The sequence below is a fragment of the Euprymna scolopes genome, chromosome 10 (assembly GCF_053919585.1).
Source record: "Euprymna scolopes isolate OS-2025 chromosome 10, ASM5391958v1, whole genome shotgun sequence".
In the NCBI taxonomy this organism is placed as follows: Eukaryota; Metazoa; Mollusca; class Cephalopoda; order Sepiida; family Sepiolidae; genus Euprymna; species Euprymna scolopes.
Genome location: NC_136491.1, coordinates 88,360,794 through 88,383,011, shown reverse-complemented (window position 1 = coordinate 88,383,011; position 22,218 = coordinate 88,360,794).

The window sequence follows — 22,218 nt, the reverse complement described above, 5'->3', positions numbered from 1 at the left end:
TTGCGAAAGGGCAGCCGCGTTTTGAAAAAAAGACTCGTCGACTACGAGCTAATTTCAATCGATATTTATTCAATGATTTCCCTAAATTCATATGCGCTACTCACCCTCCACCTAAATTCTAAAATAATTTCACAAATATCTCCCAAACACGTGATTATCATTGGGGAGTATATATTTAAATGTAGATATAATTTATTTTGTAATTTGCTGAAATTTGTTTCCCTTTTATGTTTATTATTCAAGATTTTGATAAATTCATTGTGAGATATTCATATATATTTTTAATATTTTAGAGGAAGGCACAATAACTCAGAGTACAGGGTAGTCAGACAAAACGGCTACATGCAAATAAAACTTACCTATTCGTTTGACGTGTGAACTTTCTGAGAAACGTCATCTAGAACTGTGGCTAGTAGATGCGAAAACATACTTGGACATGTGATCGGGCATCAGACGGCATCTGGCGCCCAGGAATCCATCAGTCTTAGCATGAGTAAATGATAAAGGCAGAATCAAAGAAAATTTGATCCTAAAAGTGTTTTATACGGAAGCATTAAAATTCACAAATGCATTTCATTTTCAAATTCAATTCAACGTTTTGCCAACTCTTTGTCATGTTTTTTAATTCTGAGAGAGGAGATTGAAAACAACTTACCGGACAAACCCCAATAGGACAAAAGCACAAACCCATACAATAGATAATTTAAAGATTAAAAAACAACTTTTTTATATACAAGTTTTATTTCATTAGTAATAACGCTTGCTATTATTTTTCATGAAAAAAATTGTCCATAATTTTAAACATTTTTTTCGATGCCTTGTAAATAAACTGCATTCTCTTGGAATTTTCCCAGTGAATTATCGCGAAGTTCCGTTTATTTTACGCAAATAAAAAACTTCATCTTATTTAGATCTTATTTAGTTTATATTTAGTAATAGTTTAAAAACAACTCAGATTAATCATCAGAACAAGCAATGGAAAATTAACTCTGAAAACAAATTAAAAGAATCAATTTCAGAATCGGAATTTAGGCTGACATTTTTCCGATTCGATTCGTATACCCTCAAAACTTTCCGGTCTTTCCGATTCACGATTTTGATTCCAATTTGTCTACCTAAACACACACAAACACACACACACACACATATACACACACACACATATATATATATATATCATATTTATACATATATATATATATATATATATATACATATATATATATATATATATATATATATATATATTATATATATATTATAATTAAACACCACTGTCAGATTTCCAGAAGGTTTCTTAATCTGTGTTAGTTAATATACTTTCTTATGTGTGGCGCGTATGATCAGTGTTCAGAGGGCTCGGCTCTCATGCAAGAGGCTTTAGTTTCGAATCCCGATTCGGATATGTTGAACTGACGAGCCCGAATGAGAGCGAAACTCGAGACTTTGACTTCCGTTTCCTTAGTTATTATGGTTCCTGTTAGCGGCGACGCTGTCTGGCGGTGGAATACATACATACATACATACACACACAGACAAACACACACACATACACACACACACATATATATATACAAGAATATATATATATATATATATATATATATATATATATATATATATATGAACTAAAATTATTTAATTTATTAAAGTGATATACACTTTTTATTCCCCCGCTTTCTTTTTTTTTTCGGCCTCTGTTTTTTCTCGTATGTTAAATGCTGTTATCTTTTTTTTATTTTCTCTGGCAGGTTGTTAAAGTGTTTTGACTCCTACTACGGATATGTCACCAATGATTTCGACGATCGTTTTTATAATCAAAATCAGCAGCTTCCAAAGATCCTTTAAAAATTGTCGAATTTTGGATTCAATCAGTTTGCCGTCGTCTCTGTCACGAATTTTAGATGCAATCAGTTTGCCGTCGTCTCTGTCACGAACCTGCATTTGATTCTTCGTCGCCATCTTTGTGACTGGTAATTACTTAACACTCAAGATCGGGGCTACACTGATTCTTCTCCGCCATCTTTGTTCAACATTATGTTTCAACACTTAATAGGTTATGCGCCCAGCCATGGTTTTTATTTGACGGTTCGGAAAACAAATTCTAATTGTGGCAGGTAAAATTTCTGGGGTACCTTAGGATCTGGAAACTATATAAAGATATACAATTTCCAACAGAGAAATGTAACGACCCTGAGTTTCTCAAAAAGAAGTCGACTGTTTTTGCAGAATAATTCAATGCTTAGACGATAGGAGTCTGTCTCTGATTATAAGAGATGCCTTGGATGATGGACGGAAACCATAAATAGAGCATTAGTTATCAAAAAGGAAACCGGCAATTATACAGAACTAACATTTGTAATACGTAACGAGGATTAAACAATTACCGACTACGTTATAAGGGCAGACACACATGTCTTAAAACTCTCAGGTAAAATTATAAGCGATAGCCTGTTAATATCATTGACCTTGAGAGGACCTCGAGCCGATTTTAAATCATTTACAACTGTTATAACGCAAAACGACAAACCCATAAATTTTAGTGAATTTAAAGTGGCATTGTGCAATCACGAAGAGACGAAACGGACGCTCGTGGACAATAATAATTCTAGCAATATCATGAATTTCAAACATGTTCCTCGAAAACAGACACCGCCAAATTACGAATCTCACCGCAATGTTTTCCCCCAAAATGACTTTTCCAAGAAAAAGAATAAAATTATCTGCTATAATTGTGGACGACCCATGCACAAAGGTTTCCAATGTCGATATGAAAGCTTAAAAATGGATTCCATGAAAAACGTTGAGAACTTTGATAAAGAACATACGTTTCTTTCACATATAACTTTGACAATACCATGAACTAAACACTCTCCTTGTAGACTGTGGTGCTACAGCACACGTTATCATCAAGGAGTCTGATTTTATTAATTTTTATTCAAACCATTATCCACAGATTCATTTAATCAAACTTGTCGAGGGTAGTCAAATTGCTGTCTTTAAAAGAGGCGATGCTAAAATACCACTAAAAATAATAAAGGTGAAATTTGTAACGGTATTCTAAAAAAATGCTCTTTCCATACTTACATTTAAGTAAGACATATTTTTGTGCAGGCTGCCCTTAACCAAGGTGCTAATATTAAGTTTGGTCAACGCAAGTCAAAATTGATATACACTAATGGAACTGTATTTGACATTAAAGAAAATGGCTGACTATATTATTTAAAATGAATGTTTCCCCCTTAAACTTCACTAATTCTTCACCGCCATCTTTGTTGAACATAATTTCTCAACACTTCACCCACCTGATGGTACATCCTGCTAAACTTTGTGATTGTAAACTCCGGTAATAATTTCATTGGGACTAAATTTTATATAAGCAGTATCTGCTAAAGCGTTCTTAAGTTACTTTTGGTTGGCTAATCGAAACATACTCATGGATGTGTAGCGACATAATAAAGCTCATGTAAAAAAGAAGTTAACAAGTATACATATTTATATATATGTGTGTGTGTGTGTCTATTGTGTACGTTTTACCTTCATGTATAAATATATATATATATATTTATATTATATATATATATATATATATTTGTAGTCATCGACATACAATCCTGTTTCGTTGTATCACAACTCATCAGTGCCGCTAGACTTGCAGCTCTCCCAAGCCAAGAATTGGACCAAGAACCGTCGTGTTGATAGTCGGCAGTTCTCCCACTCAACCATGGAATCAACGTCCGTAAATAACTCGTCGGAATATCTATTTAAATAGACACCCGCCACCACTTTTATAGTGCTCAAAACGGCTGTTCGTAAAAAAACAAGCAACGAGCCTCGCATTTTCAGCCAATTAAGTAGCAGGTGAGATTATTTACGACAGTGCTCTACCAAAAGAGGGGGCTTAAAATATATTTGTAGTCATCGACATGTATATATATATATATATATATATATATATATATATATATATATATATATATATATATATATATATACTAGCATTTCAGCCCGGCGTTGCCCGGGTGTTTAAAGGTGTATGCTGAGCAAAAAAAAAGAGTAATTTTTTTTTTAATTTGACCCCTATTATGACCCCTTAAAATTTATAGTTTCGGGCTCAAATCACTTTATTAAATTAGATCCAGGTTCAGGGAACCTATATCCAAAATTTCAAGTGTCAAGACCCAAAATTGTCGGAGGAGTTTGGTAGAGTTCTTAAAGGCTAAATCGTTGAAATTTGACCCCTTAACAGCCAAATTTCTGGCACATCGATTTTCCCAAATCTCAGTACCCGGTATTTCAAATTTCGAGTCTATAGACTAAAAATTGACAGAGTTATTGCGTAGGGAAATGTACACAGACAGACACACACACATACAGACAGACAGACACGTTCACTTTTATAGATATATAGATAGATAGATAGACAGATAGATGAAACAAAAATATATACGTATACATAAATATATATGGAAACGATTTTGTGTTCATTGTAAGCTTTTTACGCAAATATTTCGCAAGTATAAATCATGTAGAATATCTGCATGAATATAATTACCCGTAATAGTTAACTAAAGATTATCACCCTATAAGAAAACTGAAAAAAACTAATAGGGAATTAATTAAAAATGAATGTTTAAAAGAATATGCAAATTAGTTAGATCTTTTGCTAATGAATGCAATTCGATAACTCATATATAAGAAAATTGTATTTTCTTTTTAAATAAATAGAAAAATAGTGTTTTTAATATGAATCTCACTACACACCAAAGGCATACGGACTTATAGGTATGTATATATATATATATATATATATATATATATATATATAGTGTTATAATGGAATAATTCCAGGAGGAAATCCGGGTATGAGAGCTCAATGTGTAAACAGAGCCATTTATTTTTATGTTATTTCCGTAACGACAATTATGTAATTTCCGTGTTATATATACATATATATATATATATATATATATATATATATATATATATATATATGTGTGTGTGTGTGTGTGTGTGTGTGTATACTTCCATACGTTTTATCGTTATTTATAAATATATATGTACATTAGGGGAGGCCGATTTTTAACTTTTTCTAGAAAATCAAAAATTTCTACGCAGGGAAAGTTATGTGCTGGTACGGTGAGTACTAATATAAAAAAAAATAGCTTGCCATCTTTCATGGTTGGATGAGCATTTAACTTTAAAGATTGTCTCATTAGACGCGCTGAAAATATCGTTGCATTTTAGACAATTTTATAAAAGTTTACAATTTCAGTCCAAACAAATTTATTAGATTAATCATTTTAGAAAAAAGGAAAGAAATATATTAAAATTAATATTAAAAAGTGAATCTCCCCCCTCCCGGTTGCATATAATCTTAAGTTGACAACATAAACTGAGGATGCAAGTCATAATGGGTCAGAATCTTTTCCATCTTATGCATATTATTAGCAAGATTTTGACCTTAAAATATTATTTTTTAGATCCTTACATAAAGTTGCTTCATGCCTTGTCTGGAACGATTTCCATAAAACATAAAATTAAAATAAAAATGTGAAAGGTCATAATTACTAATGAAGGAATAGAATGAAATGTGCTTGGAATTTATAAGTGTATCAATTTTTAAAAACTACAATTTTTAATTAATACTGCTCCACTACCTATATTGATCATAGACAATCTTAGATTCAAATCATACACTAATTTTAAAACAGATTCATAAAAATAGTCAAACCACACACAAATGTTAGCAATGATTATTGTTGCATCATTTCATAGTGTTCCACATAAGATCCTTTTGAATTAAAAGAAGGCCTCATTTCTCGACATAACACTTTTGCAATAATATGCTTGTGTCTTCTTTCAAATCCATAGACCAACTGAGAAGCCTCTGTAGTTAACTTAACTGCCCCTTCGACACTTTGCGAATGTGCAGGTAAATCAGGAAAATCTAGTTTCCTCCAACTCAACGATGAATCCTGAAGTTCCTCATCTGAACATTCTTCTGTAAAATCAGGCTCGCAGACTCCACTTTGAGATAAGTTGATTAAATGGCACCAATGTGAAGCTTTGAAATTTATTGTTGAAATTTTTTTCAACCTTTTGTGACATGATTTTGCACTCCTGAAAGAAAAAAAAGCAATTAACTTTAAAAATGGATTCTACTTGTTTGAATTTTTTCTAATGATAAAATTTCAACAACATTTAAAAATGAACATATAAATCAATGTAAACAATCTCATTATTTTTATATAAAAATGTTTACTTACCTAATCGTTACAATTTTTTTTATAGCTTCTTCCCTCACTTCTATTTCATCTGATTTGACCATTGCATACAAAATATTTTCTGGCAATAGAGCAAAAGCATTGTACTGAATATTTTTAAATGCAACTGTTTGGATTTCTTGTGGCTGCTGCTTAATTCTCTGAATCATATAGACTATGTATAGTTGCTGGTTATGAACTTTATTGTCTCTTTTAATTTCAAACCAATTAACTGCATACACTTCAACAATAAATTTAACCAATGTGTGAATTTTATCAAACAGTGTTTGAGGATAAATCTGTCGGGTCCATAAACACATTAGTCGAATCGTTAGAGTTAGTCATCTGGCTTGATTTAAAGGCCCAATCCTCCATGCAGCATGTTTTGGATCAACCTTTCCCCGTGAAATTCCTACTGCATATTCCAAAAGTAGTCTTTGGTCGCCACTCAGATCATCAATGCCTACCAGTACAGAATAATTGATATCCAAAGGACTACTTATTGGTGGAAATTCAACCTGGGGAAAATGATTGTAATTATTACAACACAGTTTTCCAATTGGCCCAGTAAATGATGTTGGGATTGATGTATTACCATCGATCCATTTAAATAACACCCTGAAAGCAAGCTCCTTCTGATGTAGGGAGCAACCAATAGTGTGTAACTTCCTGTTTAATATTTTTCTAGAGATGTGACAAACCCAGATTCACAGCCAGTGTTTGAATTGGTGTTGTCTAAAAGCACAGCCTTCAATGTAGTCTCACTCTTATATTCTTTTCAAACATTTGCAACTTATTCTGCTAAAACAACACCAGTTGCATTAGTATTAGGGATAACTCCCTTTTTTATCACAGCCTATTTCCGCTGTTAATGTCAAATGGCGTTCTGGTCCCTTAACTTTCCTTATTTGTGTTTCTCCATTCGCTTCCACCACCTCCTGATAAAACAAAGTGTCTTTGTCATGCCTACTATCCACACCAATACAAACAAGATTTTCAATTTTTTCATTGTGCTTTTGAAGGGTATGCTCTTTAGTTTTTTTCTTCTTCTCTGTCTATTTTCGATTTATCCGGGATGATGTTGTTAATGTTTATACTTGTGTTGAGAAGGCCCATAGCATGTAAATCCAAAAAGAAGGCATTTGCCAGAGTCGTTCCTAATTTTGAAGAAACATCACCTCGGATTAGTTCAATAGCATACCGTGGAATTTTTAATTGGCTGTAATCACTCTTACAATATCTGTCTGGCTCCAAATTTTTGTCTTGTCCATCGCTATTCTCTTATTGGGAAGAGGAAACATTCTGGTCATAAGATGTTGAGGCAACAGAAGAGTAACCAACTTGGTTCCCTATTTCTACTAACACTGCACTTCTTTTATATTTTTAATGGAAGCTTTATCTATAGGACCAAGTTGAAAAGTGCCCTTAGATCCTATTTTGTTTCTTTGGTCTTTTAGATATCCTCTGTCTTCTAATGGAACCTGAAAAATCAAATTTGACACATATTGGATGCGAGATGTGACACTGAATTTTCGTGCAATTTCACATAAAACGAAAAAGTATGAGTTTTTTAATTTGTTTACTTAAAATACAAATTAGAAATTCATTTACTTTAAAATGTGTATGACATTGTCTTAAAGAATGAAAAATAGAAGAATAAACTTACCTTCTGTTTGAGGGGCCAATTACAGATTATGTGTTTGGTCTGACAATTTTCCTGTTTACATTTCACATTTTTGTCCTCACAATTGGCGGTTGACAACGGCAAGAAGAAATGTCAAACAATGTGTCGAGTTTCTTTATCAGAATGCTCTTTGCAGATGATGAGAAAGATTTTCTATTTATCTGTTTTACTTTTTTAAAGCAGATATTTTATCAATTAATTCACAATATACAATTCAGTTAACAGCGGTAAGCGTGGATTAACTGCTTTCCAAATATCAATTATCTCACCGGCTATTAATTTTGAAAGCGCAGATTTACTTGAGGTTGGATGTATATGTTCCAGGAAATAACTGTGCTGTATGACTTGTCGATATGTGGGGGGGGTTCTGTTTTATCAAGCATAGAAGGTGCACCAGCAAATTTATTCGTATCTCCAATGCGAGTAGAAATTTTGGTTTGTTTCCCAACCATTTTAGAAAAGGAATATCTGAAAAACGTATATAATATCGGAAATTGTCGAATTATATAAATAAGTAAGAATTGAGAGAGAAAAAATAAAATATGATAAAATATAAAATTATAAATATTCACTTACTGAATTACAAATCAAACTGCTAACGGCAAGATATTAACGGCAAGAGGCACGTAAAATAAACAACTTCCGAATGAAAAAATATCTTTACAATTATAAAATATCTTTGAAATAAACAAATAATTATAAAAATAATAATACAATTGTTTTATAAGAATTATAAAAATATTTCCGTTTCTTGATAGTTATGTATTACAATACATGAAATGCAAACTAGTAAACACGTGTGTGAATTAGGAAATGTTTTGATTTTTTCCGGTGAAGATTGAAAATTGTACCAGTAAAAAAAAGACCGGGTTTGTGTTAAGTTCATTGTAAATTAAATTAGATATTATTCAGTGTTAGCCTTTTTTTTAAATTTATTATTAGCTACCTTACTCAAAATGCCTCGAAAGTAAGAAATATATATTATTTAACATATTTGCTTCAGACTTTTCTCAACCCCGGTCATAATTTGACCTATTACTTCTATCACTTAACACCGGTGTAAAACCAAAATATACGATTATTTCAATGTTTAAATTCATTTGCTCATAAAACGGTAAAGTTTTGGAGAAAAATATTTTGCACTTTTACTTCTTAGGTTAGTTTACATCTTTTTCTCTGTAGAAGTAACCGTGGTTCCAAAATCGACCTCCCCTAATGTGCATATCCATGTATATACATATATATATATATATATATATATATATATATATATATATATATATATATATATATATAGAGAGAGAGAGAGAGAGAGAGAGAGAGAGAGAGTTATGGAAGTCCGAAAAGCTGGTAGCAACGTGGAAAGACCGAAACGCCAAAAGGAACAGAAAGGGAAAATAAACAAAAAATAGACGGCTAAATTAGTCGTATGCAACCTTGGTTAAATTTGGGCGAAAGAACATTCTCTTAAAAAAAACATAAATAAACCACAGTATTATCTGAGATGGTGAAAAAGACAAGGGCTGCAGATGTGATTATTTTATTGTGTAGATAACTGGGTATAATTTATTTTTTATTATTACTTTTTGGCTATATTTTATTATTTTTTATGTTATCCATTTTCTTTTCCGTTATTATTTTTTTATTAGAAAATATTTTATGATTAAATATATTATCCTATTATAATAATGTGTTTTGTTTGTTTATTCGTTTGATTGTTCTATACTAGCGACGGTAACTAATAGGGAATTAATTAAAATTAATGGTTAATAGAAAGTGTAAATAGCTAACTCTTTTGCAGACGAATGCAATTCCACCACGCATATATAAAAAAAAAATGTATTTCCTTTTTTTACATCAATATCATTACACAAAACCCCAAAGTTATAGGATTATACATTGTTCTGATGTAAGTCAAGTGTTATCATGCATGTGTATAACAGTTTATAAATTATGACTTTGAACAACTAGGGCAATTTTATCAACGCATATAAACGAAACTAATTTTTAAAGTTTTTTTTTTTCTTCTAACAGTTTTTTTTTGGATTAACAGGTATTTATCATACATCCAAAACAAATATATAATACATCAAGCGAATAATATTATAATAATCCATAACGTCTCTTCCTTTTTTAAAGTCCTGTGTAGACACAAACGTTGAAAATTTGTTTCATTTGTGTGCGCTAATGCGTAAAATGTATTGTGCGAAATTATAGATAAGAAACTAATTAATGCATGTATGACCACATTGGGCTGAAGCAATTGTACGCGAGTTTTTTTCTAATAATATAAATTAGAAAAATTACCATTAAGGAAGTTTTTCCTTTATTGAGTTAAAAGTTTAAACACCCACATACACATACACACACGCGCGCGTGCACACACACATACATATATATATATATATATATATATATATATATATATATATATATTTATTTATATATATATATGTATGCATATATTTATGAATAGTGTTAAATCGTACAATACAATGATCAGAAATGTTCATTTATCGCAGGTGCTGTAGTCATCAAGACTGTTATATTATGTAGATTTCGGTACATAAGTGTCTGACAGGTTCTGTCTCTCTGTCTCTGTCGCTGCCTGTGTCTGTCTGTCTGCCTGCCTGTCTGCGTCTGTCTGTTTCCCTCTCTCTATATCTATATATTTCTACTATGTCATATATATATATATATATATATATATATATATATATATATATATATACGACATTTAAAAAAAAAACTATATACATCCTACCTTTATTTCCATGGAAACATATTTCCATCTTTGAAGCCTTTAGGTAGATCGCTTTATTAATAAATACGAAATCGGCATGGATTTAATTATAATGTTTAACGCAACGAAATGTACTTTATCACCCTTGATTACTATTAATCAGTTGATTTGGCCTTTTGGTCAAGATCAAAGTGTAGTATCTGTTCTTCAGATGCTGCACTTCTATTTCTTGTTCTCTTTCAGTGGAGGAGAAATCCTTCACGACTGAGACAATTTTTATTTTTTTACCTTTTCTCCACGTTAAAAAACGACCCTGGTGTCTAACTCTGTCCCGTGGGGAGGCATAGTAAATAGGTACTATTAATCTCTATAGACAACATATTATGTCAAAGAAAACGACAATCGCTTTATAAAAAAAAATATCCATTTAGTTTTCTTATAATTCAAAACGGATATTCAAAAGCTTCAAAACTTTTAGTTTTTAGAATGGGATAAGTATTATTTATTAGGTTGGTGCAAAAACAATATCATTTTCTCACATATGTTATTTTATATATGACTAGGCTGGGTGGTCGCCGTTGTCCGGTTGTTTGCAGCTGTGTGTGTGGCAAGAAAAAGGTAGTATATGGTAGGCAGACTCGAAAATGTTACGTGATGGCGGAAAAGAAAGTGGAAGATAATCTAACATGTAACCACTACTCCATGACGGGGCCGGAATCTAAAGCGTTCAAATTTAATGTGGTCAATGTAAAACAAAAGAAGACTTGCAGAAATAGCGTTGTTTTTAAACCTCCCACGAAAGCAAATATGACAAAAGGTCGTACTTAATGTGGAGGGAAATACAGCTTTCTTGATACTTATTATTCAGTTTGCTGTATATATATATATATATATATATATATATATATATATATATATATATATATATATATATATAAATATTTGTCTAGGACGTCTAATTTTGAATGAGAGATCGAATCTAGTAGGTATTAAATCATTCTACATTTAACTTGCACTTTTTATAGACTTAATTAAGGACGAAGGGAATCTTCAAGCTCATATGTTATTGCATTATAATTTTTCTTGAGTCTTGATGGCAAATTTACAGATACATGTTGCCCCTTTTAGATTTGACGTATGTATTTAATTATAGCTTAGTCTTCAATGGTTTATGCCTACGTATTATTAAATTGTTTTTAATTTGGCCATGTATTTACCAGAACCGATAAAATATTTATATCTTTAAAAAATCTGTTATTATGAGTCATTTGTTTATAATCTAAAAGTTTAGGATAATTTGTCTTTTCGCCTTTTTTAATTCGGGATAATTACATCCATAATGACAAGTGCTCTTCCAGGTGTGCTTTATATAATAACTAATGGGTATCCAGGTTTTCTCATTGCCACCTTAAATATAATGTAAGAGGTATCCTGTGTATAATATCTTTATATCAAAATTTCTATTTCCCCTATCTCCAGTCGTCACTGTGCATTTTCTTCTACCTAAATTCGTTTACTGTCTGTCTCCCTATTCCTTTTTGTTTATTTTACCTAATTAATTCCTCTTTCTTGTTTTACTTTTCGGAGAGAATGTAGATCAGAGATTGCAGATATTGCCGCTACATGTAACGACGCATTCTCATATTTATTGCCTTTAGGCAATGCCGAATAGAAACAAAATAATTGATTCTGAGCAATTCTATTCCATCTCCCCAATTTTACCAGCCTCAGATGAGTAATTACTTTAAAAATAAAACTCGGCCAAAGAGATAAAATATTCTGCCGAAATTCATATTTATAAATTGCTTACAACGGTAACTTGAATAAAAAATAATGTTACCTCTATTCTCTTACCATATATTATACAATAATGCTAATAAGACGTATTGTACAACCCCATGGCAGCACAGTAGAACAAAAAAACATATAATTATGCAATGTGTTGAGTGTTTACAGCATACCCAAACGTGTAAATGCTTAAGTAAGCATATAAAGAGAAATGGTGTTGATAATTCGATTTATTACATCCTACGAAGTCTAAACTCATAACTATAAAAAAAAGATATTTCATTATAACTACGGTAAAGAAGGAGGATGATACAATGCTTTCGAGGCAGTTTTCTTTCACCAGACTATCACCATCCACCAAAATAGAAAGTGCTGGTATTTCGTGCGATCCTGGTCTACTGATCACAAAAGAGATATAACACGTTTATATTTAAAATGAAACAGAGGGGAAGAAAATAGGACGATGGTTTCAATACAACAAAAAAGATACTACTCTAACAACCTCGCCAGCAAAGAAAGTGGCGGTTGTGTTCTCATAACCACCAACTCCCCCATAATGTTAAGTATATTCCAAAAGATTTTAATGTATATTCATAAGTATGTCTTAATCTATACAGAAAAAAAACATTGGCTTATCAGAAAATGGTTGTATAAATAAATAGTGATATTTACAATTACAGAACATCATGAAAAAGAAGTGTCTGCAAGGAACCGTGGCGTAGTAGTTAGACTAATTGGAAAAATTCAATTATAAAACTAATAAGGTAATAACCAAGAAGGTTAAAGGTTACATTCTAAGTGTGGGGACCAAATAATACAATAGAGACTTATTAAGTCCCATTCATTGTTAACGGAAGTAAATGAACTGATTCGTTCGAAACTCCGTCCGTATTCCAGAGTTCGATAGATAATTTCACGAGTTCAATAAGATACACGCGAAAAATATTGAAGGTCACATCGACCCAAACCATGTAAAAAATTACACTCCAAATGAAAAATCCAAATAATATGAAAAACGAATTTCATTTTTATAAATTGCGAGCGGGAACAACCCTGCACGATATCATAAATACATTACAAATGAAACGTATTTATTTCTTATAAATATCCAGCATAGAAACAGAACTAACACTATCATAAAAATGAATACATTAAAAGGAAAACCCATTCCGTTCGTAAAAAGCAACAATTACATTAGACTTCATAATGAAGCCTCAGTTTCGCATATAATTTTAACGTAAAATGAGTATTTACGTACATGACATGGGCATTTCTATAGCATTTCATTATTCCAATCACATCTTAAATGTAGGTTTTCTTTTTATGTGGACGTATGCCCCGGAATTTTATGATATAATTAAAGTAGGGAAAATGCTACTTAGACATACGGCTTGTTCATGCTTTTCACCCACACCCAAAAACCCACACACAATCAATCCTTCTTAGCTAAAAAATATTACATAATTTGAAAAACTTTTCGTATAGACGATCGACCCAAAAAAGGTAATAAATGATCATTAAATTTGTACAACACTATTCAGCCTGTCTAAATTCTGAATAATTGTCGTTTTCTAAAATCGCCTCCAAATGAAGTAGGGTTCTGTTGGAAGTATTAATCTAAGAAATTTTCAACTATTATTCAAAAATAACATGTCCAGATATTCTTAAATGTCTCGGCTACATTTTAAAATTATATAAACTGTAGAATGTAGTATTAATGCCCCTTAGCCAAGTATATTATCTAAAACTGAATATTTATTCCAAAAGCATATATAAAAAGCTAGAATTATAATTACATATATAACTGCATAGAAAACATTACGAAGCTAATAATGAAAAAGATCAAATATTTGGGAGCTCACATATTTAATATTATACAAATAAAAGTTTCGACATAATAATTTTTAAAGAACATTTTGTATTTGGTTTTTTGGGGGGGTGAGGGGCTTTTATATTTAGAAAATGTGGCATCAGATATCAATTTTTGCTTTTCAGGGGATGTTTTTCCTGAAGATATTGCTTCAAATATGTATTATTATCAAGCAATCCTGTTGTAAAAAACCTTAAACATAATCTATAATATATCTTTTCATTATTTTTATTAATATTGTATTTCACCCTAAACAAGACAGAGTGCCACCTTGATGAAAGATGCTACTATCTATTACGTAATTTACAAGGTTGCTATGTAAGGAGTTGAGCTGTCAGATGTCTATTTACATTAGACCTGAACTTCTGCTTGCCAGAACAGCCAGGAAAGCAGGGGTCCGGAAGACAATTACAAAGTCTAGCAGTCGAGGAAATAAACTATTAGAGTAGAAGGTTTACCGATCTCTAAAGGAAGGTTTACTGACATCTACCGATCTCTACTGAGTAAAGGGAGATTTTACAGCTTATCGGGCTTGTCGAGGGTATTTCCGCTTATAGTTCGTCGGTGCTCCTTCTATTAAACACCTGTAAAACAGGCAGACGTATGCAACATTTCGTCGATAGGACAAAGGTTGAAGTCTAGCGAATAGTTCGGGATCTATTAGGATGGCGACTCTTTATTGAACGCTGTTTTTTTTTACAAGGTGGTCACTACTTATCAAGGCCTGGAAGCCACTCAGCGATAAGGGTTATAGTAAGTACAGTATGTTAGTGTGGAGATTTAATAAAGTGTCTACTTAAGGGGGCGGTTCATCAGAATTTGTTTACGTTGGACTTGAAGACATCCAGGTTGTAGTCATGTGGGAAGCAGGCGGTCGGAACAGAGTTCCACATTCGTGCAGTTCTAAGAAAGAAGCTTTGTTCATGAAATCTACGTTTTGATTTAGGCATAGATAAAGAGTGGGGAAAGTTTTTGACAGTTGATTCAGCTAGAGGGGTGTTTTTCGTAATATATTGGCGAGGGGGTGGCCAGAGATTGGAGTTCAGTCGAGCACCTGCCATGAAAATAACGATAACACAAAGATAGGCTTGCAACGTCTCTTCTGTGGGAGAGAGGTTGCAGGGACGAGAAAAGGGCATCCCCCACTAAACCACGAAGACTATTTTGTACTCTGTTAAGGCAGGATGGTCTGTTTTAGCAGCTCCTGCCCATATATGGCAGCAGTATTTCATCCTTGGACGTACTTGGCTTTTATATAGATATATGTTTCAGAGACGAAGAGCTGTATCAGATGCACCAGCCCAAATGTGGCAACGGTACTGCATACATCTGCGAACGGTGGTTTAGACAAAGTACATGATACTCTCAGAGATAATTAACTTCATACACAGTAGTGAGATCCCCTCTTCCTTGCAGTAGCCAAGGCAATGCGATCAATGTATATGCCCCAATTTATGTTAACCTGCCTGTAAACATTAAACCGATAAGTTTGAGTAAAGTACTTTACGTTATGTAGCATTAGGCACGGCTATGGGGTTGAGAATGTTTCTTCGAAATAATAGAGAATACAGGCTTAGTCTTGCTAGCATTGAATTGTAGCATCCATTGTTTTCCCCTATTCAACTACAGACTGGAAGCCGTTTTTTAGTTTTTTCCGCCATTGCATTGGATATGTGTTCATTCGTTTTCCCCTTCAAATAAATAAATAAATAAAAATAACCTATTTTTTCAACGTTGTAATGTTTTCATTTTCAGATCAGATGTTTATTAACTTGTTTCATATATTACTCGATTATTGTGTATTCATTTTTATTTATTATATTGTTAATTTAAAGTACAGAATAATAAACATTTATCTAATGTAGATACGGACATTTTTCGATTTTAGTTTTTAATTTAATTAAGATTCCAAGTTGTTCCTTGTTAAATAAAATACTGTCATATTTATTCAAGTCATTTTAATTCATTTATACATCCTGTTACTTCATCAGTTTACGGCCGTGCTAATATGAATTGTTGATTTATTTTTTAAATTGACACTTATGTGAATATTTTCTCTATTTACTATCTTTAACACAACTTTAATCCAATAAATAAAATATGCACTCAATTACGAATGTTTCTTATATATTTCTGACGTAATTCAAACTCTATTTACGCTCTAAAGTAAGTATAATTAAACAACAATGAAAGATGAGCTCTGAAATCCTACTGTTGTAAGCCGTTCACAATGAAAACATTCTGAAATAGCTGTAATTTACCTAAATAAAATGATGTGCTTGTGTTAGAGAATGGATCAAATAGAGAGGGAGGTCAGTAAATTATATTGTAGACATGTTGCCCGAAAGAGAGGGTCAGTTGATCGGATGCGTGTTAGTCACGTGATCAGGTTAGCTGAGTCCAAGAGATTGGGTTTTGACATAGAAGACGACAGACGGCTTAACATTCGTCTCCTTCCCTCCATTGGGGGGGTGCTGACGTGTGTGGAAATGAGTCCAAGAAGAAACCACGCCAGCCAAAGATTCACATCCATCCTTATTAATAACACATAAAAATACAAATTCCGTGTTCATGGACCAGTCCAGGGTGAAAAAAAACGAACCTGGAGGTTACCACGGTGAAAAATATATAGACACAATGAAAAAAAAGAAAAATAGACACATTACAATTATATATAGATATATTTATATGCTAAACTAAAAAGAAAAATAATGGGAACGGTACAAAAAAATAGAAGAAATAAAAAATAGATAGCTCGATCGACATACACATAACGAATAGTTGGTTTTGAATATGAAAATTGAAAACACAGAAGAAAGAAAAATATTAATACAGACAATGAGCAAATAGAAATAAAGAAAAAAACACGTCGGTGTAGAAGACATGAATAAAAGAAATTTAAATAAAAAACAGATATATCGATCGAGATACAGATAATAAATTGTTTATTTTGAATATACAGCCAATGAGTGAAACAAAAAGAAAAAATAGAAGAGAATAAAACATGAATTTAGTTACAGTGTGAGTGAAATGTCCTGCCACATTGAAAGAGAAACACGTCAATCAAAACATGTTGTTATTGAATTAGAATGTTACACAATTACACCCACTTAAAGTGTTGCAATTTCATACCGTAAAACTCTGTGACTTTTTGTGAAGAGACAATGGACAGGTTCTGCCAATGTGAATTTTTTCTCTAATTGTATATTGTCTTTCTCAGGAATTTTTTTTTCTGGTGGGGAAAAATGTTGTTCATTGGTGTAAATACTTTTAATTGTTATAATGTAACTTTTTACGTTTTTGGATTAAGAAAAAAAACACAAGTATTGTCTAAGAACGGGGGATGTTTAAGAAATGAAAATAAAATAAATACCACTTTGTTCTGTGTAACAGACGTTGGATGGCACTTTGGGAAGTTAGTAGCTGCTTCTCATTTCAATCAGAGTATGTTGAAATTCTAAAGAAAGTTTAAAGAAAAGAAAAGAAATTAAACTAGAGAAGAGGCATACATGATACTATCGGGTATTCTTTTCCCGATATTAATTTTAAATTACGGCGCGGTTAGCATCGATAATCAAATATCATGCATCGGAAAGAGACAATTAAAATGTGATATTTTTTTTCTTAAAAAAACAGTGTTGGGTTATGTAGACAATTTTAGTTCCATCGATCTGTTTTTTTGTTGTTGAATTTTTGTTTGATGAAGGATTGTCTGGAAGTTTATAAATGAGGCGTTTTATTTATTATTATTTTTTTTTTGGAAACGACTATGTATTTTAATTGTAAATGTCTATATATTTTTTGTAAACGACTGTGATTATTTTATTTTTGATATCCTGTGAAATGGTAAATGTGATGCAGCAAACCTCAGAATTTTATGGCGTGGTCAATTTTGGGTTTCCACGAATCTGTGTTTTTTTTTTGGTTGGAATTTTATTACTGGTTAGATGGGACGTTGTGAATGTTTATAAGAAACTTTCTTTTTCTTTTTCTTTTTATGTAATTGATGTTTGCTCAAATCAGTATTGTGCAGGTTTTCTTGTTCTTTGACATGCATGTTTTTACAGAATGGAGGAGTGAATCTTTGCTTTGTGGGGTTTATTTAAATAATGATTAATTTAAAAGTAAGAACATGTTGTTAATTAATTAATAATAATAATAATAATAATAATAATAATAATAATAATAATAATATAATTGTGGAAAAGAGAAAGAAACAAAATTGAAGCAGTGAAAGAAATAGAAAAAGGGATCAACTAGTTCTTAATTGTTGGAAGAGTCAAAAGTTAACTCAGTATTTATTGTAATTTTCGAAATGGTGGTGGAATTTTTATCTTTTTTTTCGTTTTGTTTTTTTAGTGGGATTTTTCTCCGGATGCGTGAGACATAGGAAATGCTATTATAATGTTATCAGAAAAAAAATCTTTGATCTCCTAAGAGTCATGTGCTTATGGGAACGCGTGACTTTACGGCGAAAGAGGGGGGCCATGGGGTCACAGGGAGGTTGACCTTCGAGAACGCAAGGATTCGCGCCATATGGTTTTAATTGCGGATGCTATTTTATTAATTAGATGTTATGATTTATTGGATAATGGTACGGCAGTTCCTTTGCCACTGGGGATAGTTAGGACCCCCTTAGTAGGAAGAGAGTAGTAGAAAATGTATGTCTTCGCCATACATTTTGATGAATAATGGGGGCAGGGATATTGGAGAATGGATCGAGAGAGAGAGAGAGAGGGAGGTGAGTAAATTATATTGTAGACACGCTGACTGGCAGTGACGGTCAGCTGATCGGATGCGTGTTAGTCACATGCTCAGGTTAGCAGAGTCCAAGAGATTGGGTTTTGATATAGAAGACGACAGACGGCTTACATGTGTGGAAATGAGATACAGAAAAAAAACAGGCAAGCCAGAGATTCGCATCCATCCTTCTGCGGTCGACATCTGGAGGTGAATAAAAACTATAAAACCAATCCATCGTTTTGGAGTGATAAATCTTCGGCCCAAAACAGGTATAAGTCTCCCCTCAAAGACGCGAGATGAATTCTGGTTGACCAACATCGACGACGCATGAAGGTACATAATAATACATGCACCACACCCACACACACACACACACACACACACACACACACACACACACACACAACGGCATATGAACGAATAGACTGAACAACTAGACGATCACCCAATGTTAACCCTGATTAGATATAACACACGACGCCTCCCTTTATTAGATAATACGACACTTGGAACGTGTCAGATACATTTAAGCATGCAATGACGGCATTATTATTAAAATACGATAATATTTGACGATATTTTTTTACCAAAAAGAAGTCATCAAGTTTTCGAATTTTAAAAATATTAATCCAAGCAAATGCCGATCAAAAAATATAAGCATTATAGGCGTTCAGTCAGAAACTTGAAACTTTTAGATGCATATACGCCTGCACATATATTTGCAATTTTATAGTGTATAAGACTAGCTGGGTGTGGAGAGGTTTTAAGATAAGGGTATTCATCAACGGAGCCCTAAAAATGTTTCAAACAAAAAATATTAACTTCGCCCATAAAAAAAAAAAATGAAAACAACAGCGAGGACCCATGCGAACGCTAAAAGGAGTAAGTAGGAAGGCAGGCTCGAACCTTTACCGCTACGAGAAAAAAAGGACGTGAAAATGGTTTAATAGCCGTGTACACAACGACAAACGACTTTGGCGACGTTCGAAATAATGCTAGTCATTGCAAGGCGTATGATGGCTTTTCCAAATATAAACTAAAAAAGTGACGCCTCCTTGTACAAAACGGTCCAGTAGAAGATGAAAAAATGAATGTTTGGGCTGAGTTTTAGATATTCGTGGTCCAAGAGATAGAGATTTCAAACGATACTAATTTTGTCAGTGTTGATCGCGTGTGTCGAAAGACTTAGCGAGATATATACACTATCAGAAGTTTGAGATTTATATTATAGACTAGAATGGGTGTCCTGGTGTTTGCAGGTTTGTGTTGAGCCAAAAAAAAAAATGATAGTAGGCAGGCAGGCTCGAACCAGCATAGCGAAAAAGGAAAAGAAAGTGAAAAAAATAACGTCTTTGTCGTTTGGGTCCATCGCATGAACGGATGTGGCGATGGTTTAAATAAAGGCTAGTCAATCGAAAATAGGAGATGACTTTCGGAAATATAAGCGAAACAACCGACCCACTCTTGTAGAAAAAAACAGTTGAAGGTGAATGATTTCATGTTTTTAGACAATTTCTCGACATTTGGCCGAAGCGTTGAGCTTCAAAACTATACTGATCTTGTTTAAATTCATCGCCTTTGTCGAAGGTCTTATGCACACACACACACGCACGCACACACACATACACACACACACATATATATATATATATACACGTGCATTCATTTAAACGGACTAGAGAGATGTATATAGTAGACTAGCGGGTGTACCCGGCGTTTCCCGAGTGTTTTGCCGTGATGTAGTACGGGTGGGAATAAAAAAACAGCCCCGTGAAGGGATAACAGTGTGGAGAGGGCTGTTAAAAAAACTGGTAGTAGGCTGGAACCAGTAACGCGAAGGATGAAAATTAGGTGAGATTAAAAAAGTGGAAGTAAGCAAAAAGGCTCGAAGCCGTAAAGTATAAGACGGAAAGAAGACGAAGCGTTAGCTGATGTCGCCACTGCGCAAGTGGAAGTTGCCTGCGTCGAATTTTAGCATAGTCACTCGAACGTACACTGATTTGAATGCTTTGCCGAATGTTCGAAAAGTTTCGCTGAATACGAAAAAAGTAAAAAAAAAAACACCTTAGACGACGCAAGGGTGAGACTCAAAAGAAAAGAAATAGAGACAGTGTCCGTTTGCGAATCTGAGATATTGCAATCTGGGAAGCATGCCATAAATTCTCACGCAATCTAACTCACGCGAGAACTTCGATGCACAAAAAACCTTTTGCGGGCATACAAAAACGTCCGTGCCCATTTTGCCTTTTACATATTAGACTGTAACTGTTTTTTACACCCTATTACATCTTTGAACGATATGTCAACCATGCAGATGAACAGATTAGCAGACGTATGCAGTAATATAAATATAAATTCTGAAATACAATTGTTAAATAAAAATAACATTATATACGTTGGCTTCAATCGAAACAGAAGAAACGACAAGCGTAACTTTCTAATATATGCGTGACTTAATCAGAATCAAACACATACATTCAATATAGACATTTAGATGTGTAAATACTATTTTTAAATTAAAGCTTTTGAGGCAAAGGAATAATCATCGAAATCTGATAATATCTATTTTAAAACGTAACCCTGAGAGATCGACTAACGAATCAAATCAATCCTAGTATTATATATCAGTCCCTAACGCCATGGTTTGAAGTAAAAATATGTTAATATTGTGCCAGATTACTTCAGTGTTAGTTCTTATAAACCCAGTGTCCTACTTTCACTTAACACATTATATCCTCAAGAGATACATAGTTATTCCATTAAAGTTCTCTTTAATCTTTCAAATGTTGTCTTAGTAAAATGGTTACGGACATTAACCTTTTTTATTCACTCCAAGTTTACTACAAATATATAATGGATAATTCTTATGTTGTGTATTGATCTTGTGGATCCAGTAACAAATATAAATCTGGTCTGGTGGACTATCAAACTTTATGCAGTGACTCGCGTTCACGACCCATTTTATAAGCCATCCTATAACCATACTGAGAGGATTTTATTTAATCTTTAAATGTATCGTAATTCTAAAGATTTAGTCACGGTTTACTTGTAGTAAATGTATGCTCATAATACAGTGAACATATCCGAAAACATTGTCTGGAATATATTCAGGTTATTTCCTGTA